The sequence below is a fragment of the Prionailurus viverrinus genome, chromosome D3 (genome assembly GCF_022837055.1).
Source record: "Prionailurus viverrinus isolate Anna chromosome D3, UM_Priviv_1.0, whole genome shotgun sequence".
NCBI classification, from domain to species: Eukaryota; Metazoa; Chordata; class Mammalia; order Carnivora; family Felidae; genus Prionailurus; species Prionailurus viverrinus.
In genome coordinates, this window is record NC_062572.1 from 81,643,866 (window position 1) to 81,655,333 (window position 11,468).

An 11,468-nucleotide genomic window follows, 5' to 3' on the forward strand; every position below is an offset into this window, starting at 1 on the left:
GGTTGAGCCTTGACCTCGTGTTCAGTATCGGCGGTTATGGGAGCAATTCCAGAATGAATGAGAGGATCTCAAGCAGGCTACCTGCGACCTGGGACAAACTTAGAAGAGGATTTTACTCATCCTTAACGTTTGACGTAACCTTCAGATTAGGCAGAATTCTGGCTGCTTCCCTCATTCATAGTCTCACCCGTGAGCAGTTTCCTTCTACCTCCCGGCCCTGGAAGGGCTCAGGATCCACACACAAGCAAACCACAAGGTCAGATGGAAATAAGTCAAAGGAGGTTCTCGGGGCCCAGGGGCTTAATACAGGAGGCAACTCCCAGCCAGGTTAGCCTGGTGCCTGGCATGGAGGGGTGGGGTGGACAGAGAAGGCTTCGCCAGCATCTCATCAGTGGATGCCATCTGGCCCTTGCTGGACTGAAGGGACGCTCTGGGCCTGTTAACAACCTTCTAGGACACTCTAAGTGATGGGATGGATTGACAGGACAGGGTTGAGTGCATTTCTAGTTGGACAAGATAAAGGACCTGAACGGGCTTCTCCCATAAAGATCATTGTAAGTATTTTAACATTGGCAGTTCTGCTGGGCATCAGGTAAAAACAAAGGGGACTAAATAAAGAGCAGTAAAGCTCTGAGAAGAGCTCTCTGGATGCCACCACCATGTACCTTGAAAGGGGCCTCCCCTTTGCATTAGCCATGGAAGACTTTTCTTCCATATATATATATATATATATATATATATATATAATGAATCAGTGATTCATCACTTACCTTCAACACCCAGGGCTCATCCCAACAAGTGCCCTCCTTAATGCCCGTCACCCATTTAACCCATTCCCCCCACCCACCTCCTCCTATAGCAACCCTCAGTTTGTTCTCTGGATTTAAGAGTCTCTTATGGTTTGCCTCCCTCTCTGTTTTTTATCTTATTTTTCCTCCCCTTCCCTTATGTTCATTTGTTCTTTTTCTTAAAATTCCACATGTGAGCGAAATCGTATGTTTATCTTTCTCTGACTGACTTATTTCACTTAGCATAATACCTTCTACTTCCATCCACACTGTTGCAAATGGCAAGATTTCATTCTTTTTCATCACCAAGTAATATTTCATTACACACACACACACACACACACACACACACACCCCACATCTTCTTTATCCACTCATCAGTCAATGGGTATTTGGGCTCTTTTCATAATTTGACTATTGTTGATAGCACTGCTATAAACATTGGGGTACATGTGCCCCTTTGAATCAGCATTTTTTTATCCTTTGGATTAGTGCCTAGGAGTACAATTGCTGGGTCCTAGGGTAGTTCTATTTTTAGTTTTTCGAGGAACCTCCATACTGTCTTCCAGAGTGGCTGAACCAGCTTGCATTCCCACCAACAATGCAAAAGAGACCCTCTTTCTCCGCATCCTCACCAACATCTGTTGTTGCCTGAGTTGTTCATGTCAGCCCTTCTGACAGGTGGGAGGTGGTACCTCATTGTGGTTTTGATTTGCATTTCCCTGATGATGAGAGATGTTGAGTATCTTTCCATGTAAGACTTTGCTTTTTCGAAGTGACAAAGCGTCCTTTGAATACCAGCTTCATGACATCCTCCTCATCCTCAATTTCCCCCACTGTGAGTTGGCAAGAATAGTTCTTTCCTTGTGGTATCGTGATAAGGTTTGGAAATAACACCTGGAACTTTCTAGCAAAGGGGCTGGCATATAGCGCGTCCTTAATAAATAACTTTCTCCTTCTCTTCCTGCTGCTCTTCTCAGAACTTAGGAGCAGAGGGGCCCTAGAAACACAAGAGGTTGATGTAATGATTACGGATGAATCACCAAAGCAAAGCTGCGGAATACCTTGGCACAGATTTTTACCATAGGCGTAGCTACAGCAAGTTCCACTCTACCTCGCCAGCGTCGGTGCTGATTATTGGGTTATGACAGTGGGGAGGCGAGGGCGGGGCTCCCTGCTGTCTCCCAGTTTGCCAGCTGAACGGATCTAAGGACGGACCCAAAAAGTCAAAGCCAGGTGTGCTGACCTCCCCCAGATAATCGGCACAGGTGCCTCAGCAGCAGCTGCACATTCTGAGCTGTCCCCGGGACATTGTGCAACAGATGAATCAGATTTAGGGTGCCTTCCCTTTCTTCTCCCATATGCCTTTCTTTCCTCGCCCATCAGAGTTACAGTCCCCCGTCTTTCTGCCTTTTTGTCCTCCGTCAAAACTTCACCTCAGGGAAAAAGTTGATTACCAGCAACTTTAAGTCAACAGACATTCGTGAACTGCTCTCTCTCTCTCCCTAGACAGGAGTTTTCCTCATTTATTCACCACCAAGAAGGTGGTGCAAATGTTTTGGAAGGCAGGGATCTTCTGGGGTCCCTGAGATCACCCCCCAGGGCACCTCTGCTCTTCCCTCTCTCCAGGCTGCTGGAGGCACGGTGCATTTGCAAAGGCGTCCTCGGTAGCAGGTGGAGGTTTGTAATCATTGGGTAGCAGCTACTGGAGTTCCTGAAAAATGGCAGCAAACATCCATAAACAAACATCAGAGATGAGATACAAAACGCTTGGCATTTGGCAATATTTTTAAAACAGCGTTTACCAATGTCTTGCCTCTTTGCCAATTGTCAGAGTTGCCAAGTATCTCTGTAAAATTTGGCCTGGCCCCCACCTCTCAAATTGTGACCTTGGCTCAAGGAAAACATGATGTGAATTCAAGCAACCCAAATGTATACTTGCATTTGCCAAAATATCCTGATTTTATTCTACTCCTTTGTCAAACGCGTAAGGAAAGGGTGGCCTTAGGATGTGGGATAGATGCCTGGCTTTGACAGCCGGGAGGCCAAAACAGGGGTGGCCAGCGTGGAACTCCCTTAGCCAGCATTCTGGGCTCCCTCTTCCGCAGAAGGAGCTGTTAATCAATCTCAGCCTTTGTTCTCATGGGGCAGGGACAAAGCCTCACAATCCTTCCCAATGCGACTGCTTGAGAGTGGGCGCTGAGCTGAAAAGTCTCATTAGAGTTTAACGTGGGCGCCCCGTGGGAAGGTCAGAGCCATCTACCAGTTGTGAAGTCCTTTAAGCCACCTACCAACTGCAGGGTAGGTGTTTCAAAAGAGGCAACCGGTTGCCCCTAAAATTCCTCCCAACTCCACTGTTGGCTGATGCCTAAAATTCTGTCACTAGACCATCCATCCCTAGAGTCCTTAACCCTAATGCCTACAGGGCAGACCCTGTGCTAAGTGCTATGTTTACAGGAAGCAAGACCTTTGCTTTCTGCACGTATCACACAGCCTCAGGTGGGTAGGGTTTGAGAAGGAGCCAGGGGGAGCATGGGAGGCAGAGGACTTAATCCCTGAGGGAGAAGAGAACAGAAGGAAGGCTGCAGGGCTAAAGATTTCCCTCCCTGTCCTACCTCGGGCTGGCCTTCGGTTAACACAAGAGAACGTGAGTAGAAGCTGACATTTCCCCCCAGAATCATCCAATGCCCATATCCAACAGGATTCGGGCAACTCTCCCTTTGGGCAGAAGAGAAGCAGGTGCAAATATCTGCTGTGTGATCAAGTCACTGGAAAAATGTTAAGTATCTGTGCTGGTGCTGTTGTTACAAAATTACATATTGTTGTTTTCTCCTTGTTATTACAAAACTATATATTATTACTCCCTCTGAAAGAGTGAGTGTTACCTTTACAGGACAGAAACTCCCAGAATGCTATGCCTGCTCCGGCCCCGGGCCTCCCGTATTTCAAACCTAGAGTGGATTCTTTTTAACAACTCCCGTACCATTCACACAGTAAGTTGAATAATATCACGAATTTAAAGAAATAGGCAGGGAATGAAATTTTTCTTTTATCGTACTTCACATACATAATCATGGAAGTTAAATAAATTAATGAATAATCAGTAAATAAATAATAGTACATTACCAAAAAAGGGGAGGGGAGTAAAGACGTCTTTTTTTTTTTTTTTTAAGGAAAGGGAGATCTTTTGCCTACATGTCGGTAACAAATAGAACATTACACTTTTTGTCTTTGAGACGTGTCTACACATTTGACAATGATTTCATCAAAATCGATCCTGAATTGTCCCCTTCAATAGGCACATAGCCAGATTTGCCAATGTGTCACATAGTTCATCGGGGAATATGTTTTGCTCCTTTTAATTGCTAAAGTTTTCTCTCCTTTTACAAATTGAAGTGTAGCTGACATACGCTGAAGTTTTCCCTATAACAAGAGGCATCTAAGTCGAGAAGGAAAGCCTTAAACATAAAGATAAATTTGGCAGATACCCATCCCATGTCACAGCAAATTCCAGAAAGGGCAATACAGTTCACATCTTTGTTTCTTTGTTTCTTCAGGACCAGTTCTAGCAGCTCTCAAGTGTCTTCACCGTGGGCAAACTTTCACCAAACACCCATCGCCGGCAAATGTATCACAAATTTCTACTGTATTTGGGTCTCAAGTTTTACACGTGCAAAAACCAGAGAAAGTATCCAAAAGACAGCAAATAGGGACTTGCCTGAGCCGTTGTGTTCTTGTCCAGTTCCTAGAGAAAGTGATTCGGGCTTCAAACACTGCCCTTTGAATTTCATCAGGCAATCTAAGACTGGCACCTTTGGTCATTTCTCCTAACGTTTCTTCCCTAAATTTGATTCTTTTATCTATTTCCTCACTTTGTTGTTGTTGTTGCTTTGCAGAAGTAATTGTCCTCTCCACAGTTTGTTTGCACTGATCTCAAGGAATCATTTTAAAGTGTTGTGTGCCTTGTTCAAGGTGGATTCTGCCAGTTTGCAAATATTTTTGTATCAACTTCTTGTCTGGGTCTTCAAGGCTCCCATTGTTTCCTTCTCAAAAGCTATTTGGCAACAAAGGCGTGGCAAGTGAACTTCCAAGTGGAATACAGCGTTTTTTAAAAGGATAAAGAATAAGAATGTGCTAATTTAGGCTTAAGGACATAGTGCTAAACTCAACAGTAAGCACAGTTGTCTAGAACTTGGACCAACGAAAGATTATTCAGGGCAGAATGTTGGATCGGTAACGTTACTTAAGATTTGCCAGTGCAAGGTTATAGCGAAAAACAGACCAACTTTCAGATGGCTTTGCTAACGGTTTTAAATTCTCTGCAGACAATGACCCCTTCGTCTTATTCCTGCACCAGGCAGAGCCCTCCCACTGCCCACCTTTTAACCCACAACCTTTACGGAGAAGAGTCACTGCCTCCACGCTGGGGTTCGGATCTCAGGCACATCCCCTTCTGCTGTCAGAACCCCACAACTTCTTGCTGTCACGCTGGTTTCCTTATAGAGGATTAAACAGATGTATTTATTTTTATTTTTTTTTTTTTAATTTTTTTTTCAACGTTTATTTATTTTTGGGACAGAGAGAGACAGAGCATGAATGGGGGAGGGGCAGAGAGAGAGGGAGACACAGAATCGGAAACAGGCTCCAGGCTCCGAGCCATCAGCCCAGAGCCTGACGCGGGGCTCGAACTCACGGGCCGCGAGATCGTGACCTGGCTGAAGTCGGACGCTTAACCGACTGTGCCACCCAGGCGCCCCATATTTTTTTAAATACAGTTTATTTATTTTGAGAGACAGAGAGTGTGGGAGGGGCAGAGAAGGAGGGAGAGAAGGGATCCCAAGCAGGTGCTCCACAGTCAACGTGGAGCCCGATGCGGGGCTTGAATTCACGAACCTGAGCTGAAATCAAGAGCTGGATGCTTGACTGACTGAGCCACCCAGGCGCCCCTAAACAGATGTAAAAACCGAAATCCCACAGGTTGATTTTTCTCCCGTTCAAGCTGCAACCCCTTGCCTGGGAAGGGACCCAAGGATATCAGAGTCCAGCCCCCACTCCTCTAGGGTCAAGGCCAGCTCTTCGCAGGGAATACAGGGTTCCTTCTGGGCCTTCCCTCCCGCTCCCTGTACATCCTCTTCTTCCTGGCATCTGCAAAGTGGGGTTCTTGTCTCTTTCCAACCACTAATTACCTTTGGGATCCTGGAACAATGACTTTTCTTCCTGCTTCCTCACAAGCAGACTTTCAACTGAGTCATTTGTAAGCCTCCTTCTAATGTCCCCAGGCGCTGGCTGTGAGGTCAGATGACTTTGGCCGCCCATCCAGGGCTCCTGTACATGATGCCAGTGCAGCGAAAGGTCAGCTCCTGGCGCCCCCTCTCTCACACTGTTCCCTGTGCCCCATCCCCGGGGCACCGCGGACCCTTCAGACTGTCACGTTTCCTTGTTTGGCATTTTCTGAACCGTTGGGCTCTGGAGACTTCCAGATGTCTTTCTGTAACGGTCAGAGCGGGATTTCCTGGGCAAAATGTTTCCTCTGCAAACATTCTTGTTTGTCGTGGCACTGCCCTCAGAATGTGCAGGAAGGATTTCTTTTTTTTTTATTTTTTTTTATTTTTATTTTTTTTCAACGTTTTTTATTTATTTTTGGGACAGAGCGAGACAGAGCATGAACGGGGGAGGGGCAGAGAGAGAGGGAGACACAGAATCGGAAACAGGCTCCAGGCTCTGAGCCATCAGCCCAGAGCCTGACGCGGGGCTCGAACTCCCAGACCGCGAGATTGTGACCTGAGCTGAAGTCGGCCACTTAACCGACTGAGCCACCCAGGCGCCCCTGTGCAGGAAGGATTTCTAAAGGACAACTCCAGGGACGCCTGGGTGGCTCAGTCAGTTAAGCATCTGACTCTTGGCTTTGGCTCAGCTCATGATCTCGTGATCGGTGAGTTCAAGCCTCACATCTAGTTCTGTGCCGACAATGGAGAGTCTGCTTGGGATTCATTCTCTCCTCCTCCTCCTCCTCCTCCTCCTCCTCCTCCCCCTCCTCCCCCCCTCCCCTCCTCTTCCTCTTCTTCCTCCTCCCCTCCTCCTCCCCTCCCCCTCCCCCTCTTCCCCCTCCCTCTCCCCATCCTCCTCCCCTCCCCCTCCTCCTCCTCCCCCTCTCCCCTCCTCCTCCTCCCCCTCTCTCTCCCCCTCCTCCTCCCCTCCCCCTCTCCTCCTCCTCCCCTCCCCCTCCTCCTCCTTCCCCTCTCTCTCCCCCTCCTCCTTCCCTCCCCCTCCTCCCCCTCCCCCTCCTCTTCCTCTTCTTCCTCCTCCCCTCCTCCTCCTCCTCCTCCCCCTCCTCTTCCTCTTCTTCCTCCTCCCCCTCCTCCTCCTCCCCCTCCCCCTCCTCCCCCTTCTCCTCCCCCTCTTCCCCCTCCCTCTCCCCCGTCCTCCTCCCCTCCCCCTCCCCCTCTTCCCCCTCCCTCTCCCCATCCTCCTCCCCTCCCCCTCCTCCTCCTCCCCCTCTCCCCTCCTCCTCCTCCCCCTCCTCCTCCTTCCCCTCCCCCTCCTCCTCCTCCCCCTCCTCCTCCTCCCCCTCTCCCCTCCTCCTCCTCCCCCTCCTCCTCCTTCCCCTCCTCCCCCTCCCTCTCCCCCTCCTCCTCTTCCTCCTCCCCCTCCTCCCCCTCCTCTTCCTCTTCCTCCTCCTCTCTCTCTCCCTCTCAAAATAAATAAACTTAAAAACAATAAAAAATAAAAGACAACCCAGCCTGTACATGCCACGCACCGACCAGCGGTGGAAGATAGGGATGGAAGGGTTATTCCCATTTTACAGATGGGGCCCTGGAGTCCTTGAGGGTTGAAATGCACTGCCATGGCGGCGCACGCAGCACAACTGGGACTAAAACACTCCCATCCCCGATGTCTTCGTTACTCCTCCAAACCCGCTCCAAAGAGCTGAGCTCGGGCTTGGCCCACGCCCAGTCCTCCCAGCGATACAACCGCTACCCAGCATGCACTCGGCTGCAGAGTACGAACAGAACCCGCGCCTTGCCTCTAAGAATTTATGTTTCGAAAATCACAAGATCTGCTCAGTGAGCATGAAGATGTCTGTAGAAATAGAAAAAAGGAGTGAGAATATAGCAATCGCTTATTTTTATGCCTTCATATGTTTCTCTATCAGGGCATAAAAATCTCTTACCTCTATCCGGCAACAACATATTTAGGAAACGGTCCCCCCGAAAGCTGTAGACCAGGGATGACAAATGTGTGACATGTGCCCTTGTAGTCCCTGGGGACCTTTGTGGTAGATGGGGTCCCCCCCATCATGGCTCTCTTCCCACTTAGCACAGATGCGGCCTCAGAATCCTTCCTAACACAGCCCGCTGCTTAGGTACATAATTGACACACGATTTCGAACAGTGGGCCAACCTGGGATTTGTTGTCCTGTTACACATCTGAGGCTCATTATTCTAGAAAATGTAAAAAGAGTGAAATTTGGGTGGTCTGCCCTTCCAGTGGGCTGCTGCTTGGTATGTTTTCTGTTTTCTACCCCTCCCCCCACCCCTTTCCCCAGCCCCCAGACAAAGTGCTCAGGGCAGCCGATGGCCAGGCGCTGGGTAACCATGGTTCGAAACAGCAGAAGTTCCACACCTGAGACACGTAAAACGTTTGTAGAGTGACAGCGGTTTACAACGTAAATGATTCCTTTGCAAGGCACACCTTCCCACCCACCCCTTGCAGACTTCCTGGAACAGGTGTTCTTTGTAAAAGACCCCACCCCCCACCCACCCACCCACCCACCCACCAGCCAGATGATTCTAATGTTCCCCACCCCCCTAAGAATTGGAGCTTGAGAAATTGTCCTTCAGAGATATTTGCCATGTCTCAGAGGATTGAGCCTCATTGAAGAGTGAGTCAAATTGCCTGGAAATTGTTTGCCGGGAAACTCAGCCGTAGGAATACATGGTGAGGGAGGTATGTTGAGCACCAGCTGTGTTCTTTATCCTCTTGCATGGCATCCACTCCTCCACTGTCAGCATTAGTGACTTCCAGGACGAGGAACGTATAAGGAGCCTCAACCCCTGTGCTGGGTTGCATAACGTTTCCCCCAAATTTCACGTCCACTCGGAACTTCAGGATGTCGTGAAGGGTAGGGTTGAGGTGAGAACATACAGGATTCGGATGGACCCTGAATTCAATGAGCGTGTCCTTAAAAGAGAGACACGCAGAAGAAGACCATGTGATTACAGAAGGCGATTGCAGAAATGCGTTACAAGCCGGGAAAAGGCACGGATAGTGAGCAACCACCAGCAGCCAGGCACAGGCACGGAAGGATTCTCCCCTAGAACGTTCAGAGGGAGTGTGGACCTGCCAGCGGCTTGATTTGGACTTCTGGCCTCTAAAACTGTGAGAAAATGCATTTCTGTTACTTCTTTTTAAAAAATGTTTATTTATTCAGAGAGACAGAGACAGGGGATCTGAAGCAGGCTCATGTGCTGACAGCAGCGAGCCCGATGCGGGGCTCGAACTCACAAACCGTGAGATCACAACCTGAGCCAAAGTCGGACGCTTGACTGACTGAGCCACCCGGGTGCCCCCGCCATTTCTGTTATTTTAAGGTGCCAGTTTGTGGTAATTTGTTACGGCAGCCCTAGGAAACGAATACACCTTCCAAATGATAAATCTGCTCCCAATTCTTTAAAAACATTTTTTAATGTTTATTTATTTTTGAGAGCGAGAGCAAGCAGGGGAGGGGCGGGAGAGGCACAGAATCCGAAGCAGGCTCCAGGCTCTGAGCTGTCAGCACAGAGCCCGATGTGGGGCTCGAACTCAGGAATTGCGTGACGGTGATCCGAGGCAAAGTCAGCTGCTTAACCGATGGAGCCACCCACGCGCCCGGCTCCCAATTCTTTACTCAGGCTCTGCTCTGAGGAGAAAGGAAACACCAGCCAAGATATCACACCTTCCTGGGTGTAAATCTCCCTGTACCGCAGATGGGGAACCCGAGGCACAGTCTTGCCCACAAAGCAGCGATGGGCTTCGTGGCTGGCAGGAGGTCAGTGGTTGTGCGAGAGCCGAGAGGCCACAGCGGCCCCGTGGGCTCAGCGGCCCAGCAAACGGAGGTAACCCTGTGGGCTACTGGGTGTCAGAAACAGGGTCTTAAAAATGCAAAACGTGAGACCCTCTGTGATCGATGGTTGTAGACCGTGGGAAGAGCGGGGGTGGGGACCTCGGCCGGACAGGTCTGTAACGGGTTCTATCACCAGACACCTGACCTCCTCGCGTGATCCCTGGTTGTGAAGATACCGTCCATCGGGCCGCCCCGCCTGAGAAAACGGCTTTAACAATCAGCTGCTCAGAAGAGAATACGAAAGTATTTCTCTTTCTCTTGTTTGATGGTTTTCAATTCACTGTTTTTTGAGAGCTCCTAGATGCAGCTCTTTTTTTTTTTTATTACATTTCTGTATTTTTGAGAGGCAGAGAGAGACAGAGCATGAGTGGGGGGAGGGGCAGAGAGAGAGAGGAAGATAGAGAATCCGAAGCAGGCTCCAGGCTCTGAGCGGTCAGCACAGAGCCCGACGCGGGGCTCGAACCCACGAACCGTGAGATCATGACCTGAGCTGAGGTCGGACACTTAACCGACTGAGCCCCCCAGGCTCCCCCGAGAACCGCTCGATTCTAAGCTCGGGCTCCCAGCTGGCGGGGGCTGACCCCTGAAAACTTAAGGAAGGGAGGGATCAACAGAAGCAAATGAAAAGGAGGACAGAGCATCTGCCAGCAGTGTCTTTGCATCCCTTGGGCCTTCGGTGTGTTGCCCTTTCCCTCTACCTTCTTCCCCGGGACAAAGCTCACTTGTGCCCTGCTCATCTGCCTCTTTACTCCTCTTATCTCGCTAAGGATGACTCAGAGGCACTGCTGGGCCAGGGAAGTTCTGCAGACTGGCGTGGTAGCCATTGGATGTCTGTAGCAATACCATGCAGCTAGAGGAAGACCTTTGTGCGCCAGGAGAAAAGGCAGTGAGACCTTGGGCTGTGGGTTTCCAAGAGAGGCAGCGGCTATTTCATGCCGCACAAAGGGCTGGCTGGCCCAGATAGATAGAAACCTTGGGACCGCTCACATCTCCTTCCTGGTAGCCTCCCCTGCCTAGCCCCGTAACAGAAGGAGCTACCCAGAAGCACAGAACACGGCTGAAACATTACTGCCTTCAGACGGGTTCTAGGGCAGTATTCTGTACTATTTGTATTCTGTAGATGTGCACCAAACCTATGCTTTGTTTTCACCATTCCTGAACCATATTTTGATAAATTAGAGTGATCTTGGGGGATGTATTCCAAATAGAGGTTAGTTCCTCCCCACCCCCACACCCCGTCCCGGGCATCACGTTTCCCAGGATGCTGTAGAAATTCAGTGATGCAGAAGCATGGTACCTTTTAAAAGTCGGAAGAGGCCCAGGAAAACTGCCATACTGCGGGGTGGGGAAGAGGGGTCAGTAGCCTCTGGGGTGTATGGGCGGAGCGATCCTGACCTGCTCTTGACCTACACCCAGATCTTCTACAAACTATTAATTCCTAAGTAGCTCTCAGCTGCAAAGTCATCTCTCCCTGGGGCTCTAGTTAGCTCACCGGCAGGATGGGCAGGGAGTCCTCTGTGATCACCCAGGTCCCATCTATTCCTAATATTTCCTAATCTTGAAACCCATTTAGCACT